A 6,715-nucleotide genomic window follows, 5' to 3' on the forward strand; every position below is an offset into this window, starting at 1 on the left:
GTATGAGGAGATGCATGAATGTAGAAGAGGCAAAGAATGTTCGCAAGGACAGAGTGGTGTGGCGTTCGATTCTCTCTGCCTACCCCTGCGGGGAAGCGGCGTGATGGTTGGTTAGTTTTTTTTTATGAAATGTATTTCCATGCACATCACTTCATTATTAAACACCGGATGGAATTCATCGAAATACATGTGAAAATATTTTAAGAAAAACTGGCAATTACAGAGGAAAATTTAAATATAAAAATGGAAGATATAACTACAAAGTCACTTACAAAAATGATATTAAAAAGTGTATTTATTTTCAGTTATATTCATTAATTAAAAGTTTAATTTTCTTAACAGCTGTTGATGATTTAAACATTGACTAATTTTACTAGTCTGATTTGGTAGGTTGAAAGATATTGCTTCTTAACAATAACTCCGCTAATGTACATATATTTAGTACAATATGTTTGACAAATGAAAAACTAAATATTGGCATGCATCTTAATTAGAAACGACGTTCACAAAATTAAGGAATGTCATATAAATACCAATGTATATATATATATATATATATATATATATATATATATATATATATATATATATATATATATATATATATATATTAATTATGTACAAAGCAAATGTGGAAGCAATTAAAATTAACTCAACAAGGTAAAACGTAATTAGTTGATTTCACAAAACCTTAGACACAATTATTACGCTTTAAGAAATGTCCTTAGATTTGTTGTTTAATACGTTAATTTTTTTTAAGTATTACAATAATTTAAATAAATAATGTATAAGTATCATGTTTCAAGGGACTCGTACAAACTGCTAGTGATTTAGATATACATATTGCTCACTCCTTTTAACGTCATATATTTAAAAAACTTGATTTAACAGGAGATCGTTAAAAATATAATAAAATGTATTAAAAATAAATATCAAACCACTTATTGAACTGTTTATTGTGCATCAGATCTTTTTAGGTAAAACCTGAATATTTTTTCTCCATTTGAAAAATATTTAGTGTATAAAAAAATGAAACATAACATTTTCTTCGAAATGCAAAAACACCCAAGCCCTGTAGCGGGTAAATATTAAGTTTTAAATATGCCGCTTTTGCTGGGATATAGTACATTTTCTGGGCATTTTGAAAATATGCACAACTGAAAATTGACGATTGATATATGACGTTGTTGAGAGGAGTGAGCGATATGTCACACAAGGTTACATATGTTTATGAATATGCAACTCTAGGTACCCTAGTTATTTATCTTTTTTCATATTCGACTTTTATACGCAGTGTTACTATAACCATTATTATTATATCCCTACATACAGACAACTCAAAGCGAAATTTTAATAAACCTTGGAGAACAAATTAGTTGGAAGCTTTTGTTGTTCACTTTATATGAAGAGTTTTCAGTTTTGATTGTAAACAACAACTGGTGTTTGGCATTTCAGCAAAGGCAATTGAAGGACAGATGGAACAGATACTTTAGCAAAAAGTTGGTAACAACTTTGTAACATCTGCTGCCCTATTCCGACAAACGCTTTACAAAAATAACTTCACCGCTATTTCGCCAACCATTGTCACGAACAACTAAGATGACCTAGCTGGTGATCGTAGAGATTTAAGATAGAAGAGACTGGTGTTTAATATTGGATTCAAATTGGCTGAATTTATTATATAAAGGAGCCCATAAAGGAATACGTATTTGAAAAAATATTATTTTTCCTTTATCAATTAATTTATTTCTTGCTTGTAAAAGTTGAACTAAATTCCTCGACAAATTTTTAGATAATATACTTACTCAATGATAGGATTAAGTTTGGGGAATGATATATTATTATTACATTTAGAGAGGAAATGGCAAAGGTGGATGAGTGAAAAGTCTTACATTTTCTTCCTCATTTTTTTTTTAAATTATATATTACTGAAACTGTAATGGTTTTCTTATTAAGTATTTTCTTACATCAGTAAATAATAAATATGAAACCTAATGAATACATATTTTTTTAATTTTTCGATTTGTCGTTAATTTTGTGGAATAACATGATGATTTCATTACAATAATAATACATTTGTGTAAGACCAATCTTCGCCTCTTCAACATTCACGAAACTCTTCATACATACCCGTCGATTATTCCGAGTTCTGACCTGACGATATTCAATTATTTTCCTTGGCCTTTCTCTGCCCCTATTTAAATTTACCTCATAAATTTATTACTGTTATTTTGATACCAAAAAGTAAAACGGTTTGTATCTGCGTAATACCTACGTTCAAATTGTATGACGTATGACGACTCAACACATACTTTATCAAAATACCAAAACGCACATAATTTATGCGTTATTTACAATGTCAATAACAAAACATGTGAATTTTAAGGAAATTTATTAAATCATTTAATAATGAACTATCTTTGCAATAAACAAAGAATTTATTATCCTTTTTATAACAATGCTTCATTCAATTTGTTCGCAATAGTGTCATTGTCGAATAAAAATTATTTTAAGCGGAAACTATCGGTTTTTTCTCATGCAATTATAATTATTGTAATACGTATGGATCGATTAAATATTTGTTAAAAAAATACAAAGCAAACATGTTTATTTCAAGGAAAAATGTAAATGTTTTTTTTATTAATTTCAAAGGAAAATATTAACATTCCTTACATACTTAGCACGAAATGGATAAATTGTAATTTATGTGTATATATTTTAACCTCATTTCATCGATCACAAAATGTCAATTGAAAAACATTATATAAGTAATATGGGAGTCGAACACTGCAATATATCGTTCCAAACATTTTTAATTTATTGCCGACGGATGTCAGAGGTCAAAATAAATTACGGAACAAAGGCAAAATAAAGGAATGGGTAAATGATCAGTAGTCATTTTATAAAAATTATATTCTTAATTTCTTCACTCTTTTTTTGTATGAATATTAGGTAAAAATGCTTAAAAACGAAAAAAAAAGTAGTAGTGCATATTTTACCAGAATGGCGAAGGAGATGTCATTTGTTGATGCAAACCTATCTACAAGACTGAGATCACAGAAGAAGAATACATTTTAATTAATTTCGTGATGAAATTAATACGCTTACTCAGTTCAACTTATTTAAAATTGAAATAAAATATTCAAGGAAAAAAATGTTTTCATATCATAGTCGTACAGAAGAAAGTGACTAACTAACAAAACGTCAAATGTTCAGGAGGGCAATTTAGGTCACATTTGCTTGGCAAGAAAATAAACATTAATGCATTTAAAACACGTCAATATATTATACTTCAATGTTTAAAATCCTTTGGTATTTTATTTTCAGGGCAATATTAAGCGAGTAAAATATGAAATAGACAGTGATCACATTTTTGTAAAAAAAAATGCACTTGGTCACTTTCTCCTGTATGACTCGATATATGCAGGTGCAATTCCCGAGTTCTGTCATGTCCTGCGAATTATACGAAGCCATTCAGTAAACATCAAATAATATTATTCAAGATATTACGGCGCTGCTTGGGGAATGAACTCGAGAACGTGACATGGCTGTTACACTTTAGTGAGCACAATGCCGTGTTATGTCACAGAAACTGAGTAACGAGTAATAATAATGTACCAGTACGTGCGACTTTTCGAGGAATATTTCAATACGGCCGCGATTCGACGCGCGGAGTACAAAGCCACTAGGTTAGGTTTTCCAGTGGCAATATTTTGTACACTCGGGTACATAAAGCTCAGATCGCAAAAGAAAATCTATCCTCTAATGCAGTGGTTCTTACCGTGTTGAAGGTACCGAACACCACCAGTTTCATATGCCCGTTCACCAAACCCTTATTTGGAAAAATGAATTATTAGATTGATATATTCCTCTTAAATAGTATACTAGATCTATTGGATAAATGAATTTATCGTATGTCGTATCATTTTGCATAATATTTGATATATTCCTTTCATACAAATACTAGAAGTCGGGTGTGTATTTTGACCTCCGCCGAGCCCAGGAGACTGACTCACCAAACCCCTGGGGTTCCATTGAACCCAGGTTAAGAACCACTGCTCTAATGTACAACTATAGATCTTCTAGACCTGGACCACACTCAGATAGTGTAGACTCTGTGATTTTTTTTTAAATGGACTCTCTGGATGAGAGCAGAAAATCGGCAGATCTGATCTATATTTATAGATTTTTATATATTGATTTGCCGTAATAGCTGGAACATATAAGTTTTATAAAATAAAATAACAACCATGTATTTTTACCAGATTAATTTTATTTGACCAGCAACCGGGTTTCGTCGTAAGCGACATCCAGTCTGATGATGTCGTTGCTGGTCAAATAAAATTTATGTGTTATATATTACTTAGTTGTTTTATTTTATAAAATGCAGTTCGACTAAGCATGTCAATACAAAACATAAGTTTAAGTTTTAGAGTTCCCGGTCGGATCACAATACAACTGACACCTTAGCGCTTCCTACAAGTAGAACTAACCCTAAACAAGGTTCTTTTAATTATAGTTTATCAAAATTGGTCAACGATGAATACGGGAAGTTAAATTTATTTTAAAAATCAAAATAAATAAAATAACTTTCTTCAGGAGCTTTTTTACAACTGACATTATGCAACGAAGTCTTAGTTCCAACCTTAATGTATGGAAGTGAAGCATAGAGATGGCAAAATAACATGGAAAGTAGACTGAATACAGTCAAAATGCGATCTCTCGCGAATTTTCTGCAAAGCGATGTATGATGCATGTTTTAATGGGGATTTAAAGAAAGAATTCAAGGCTGAGATAAGCATTATAACAGGAGTGTTCTTACTTACTTCCGATTTTTTGTTAATGTGTACGCTTTAAATTTTGAATTTTAAATTATTATATATGTTTATTATAGTTGAATAAATTAAATTGAATTATCGATAAAATGAAATAACCTCAGTTGAGAAGAACAAGTGGAACGAATGGGTGATGAATGAACAAAAAAGCAAGTAGAAAAAGGTGCAGAAAAAGACTGAGGCATACTAAGCATGTTCAAGTATTTAAAATACTTGAAAGTGGTAAAGTCAGGAGTAGAAATATTCTGCAGGTTTGTATGGGGAAATACGTGAATGTTAAAGAGGCGAAGATTTTTTGCAAAGACAGATTGGTATAGCCTTCCATTTCTTCTATGGTAATCTTCTGTGGTAAACCTGTGGGTAATTTTAAAATAATAAACTCTAAATGCGGGCTTATACACTTGTTTTATTTTTGTATTTAAATCATCATGTTATTAAAGTCAATAAATTAAAATCATTTTAAAAAAAACTATGTTTCATTAGGTTTTATATTAAGCATAATATTTACAATAAGGAAATATTTAATAGGAAAACCATTTGTGTTTCAGTTATAATTGTTAAAATTTAGGAATTAAAAATATAACAGTCATTTCACTCATCCATTTTTGCTATTTCCAGCTAAATGTAATATATCTTTCCCCAAACTAAATCCAATCATGGTGCTAGTATATGAAAATTGGTAGAGGAATTTAGTTCTCGAGTAAGTATTGTGTGTATGATCTCTAAACGTATTGGGTAATTTTATTTTTAAAAATTTAAATATTGTTTCCTTCTGCTAGATACATTAATTAAAAATAATTATTTTATTATACTGAAGGACAGTTCCACTAATAATTTAGTATTGCCATATCGCTCACTCCTTTCAAGAACGTCATAAATCAAAATACTTGATTTTTCAGGAGAACGATTTTATAGTTTAAAAATATAACACAGTGTATTCAAAATAAATATCAAGCAACTTATTAAACTTTTTACTGTGCAACAGATCCTTTTAGGTAAAACCTGAATGTTTTTTCTCCATTTAAAAAATATTTAGAATATTTAAAAAGATAATTAAACAATACCCTTTCTTAAAAATGCAAAAACAACACTTTCTGTCCTATAGCGGGTAAATATTAAGTTAAAAATATGCCTCTTTTGCTGGGATATAGTACATTTTCTGGGCATTCCGAAAACATACACAACTGAAAAATGACCATTTTTGATTTATGACGTTCTTGAAAGGAGTGAGCGATATGTTGTCAGTTTTTTATGGACTTCATAAATACGTAATACAATGATGGTTTTAGCTCTCTACTTTTATTGACACTGTGGAGATTCTTTCTAATTTATTTCGCCTTCAATAAAGCGCCTGAAAATAATTTAACTACTTTTTTTAAATATATTTTCCGAATATTTTTTTAACCAATAATAAGCCATATATTTTAAGTTTTTCTCCACACGCTCTAAATTTATTTCGAGAAAAAACCAGTATTTGCTTATAAATGTTTTTGTATACACGAAAAACTCATTTCCTTAATGATAGTGTAATGGATGTGTGAGCCATCAATTTTTAAACTTTATAAAACTAAACAACTTTATTATAACCACTTCTTTATTATTAGTACACTTTAACCAACCGGTCTCGACAAAAACCTTGTCATCATCAGGGTTTATTAAATTCTAAAACATTAAAATGATCATAGTTAATTACATCCCTTACCAAAAACTTCCACACAATCCGTACACTATATGAAAATATGATTTAAAAATATGATTTAAAAACTCCTAAATGTTATTTTTATTGTGAATTGCGTAGCAACTCCAAATAACAACTACGAATGGAATCGCCCAAAAACAGTATGAATTTGACATCAATTTTTTCATTACTATAAACCAAA

The sequence above is a fragment of the Brachycentrus maculatus genome, unplaced genomic scaffold (genome assembly GCF_059751285.1).
Source record: "Brachycentrus maculatus isolate JH-2025_06_01 unplaced genomic scaffold, ASM5975128v1 h1tg000316l, whole genome shotgun sequence".
NCBI lineage: Eukaryota > Metazoa > Arthropoda > Insecta > Trichoptera > Brachycentridae > Brachycentrus > Brachycentrus maculatus.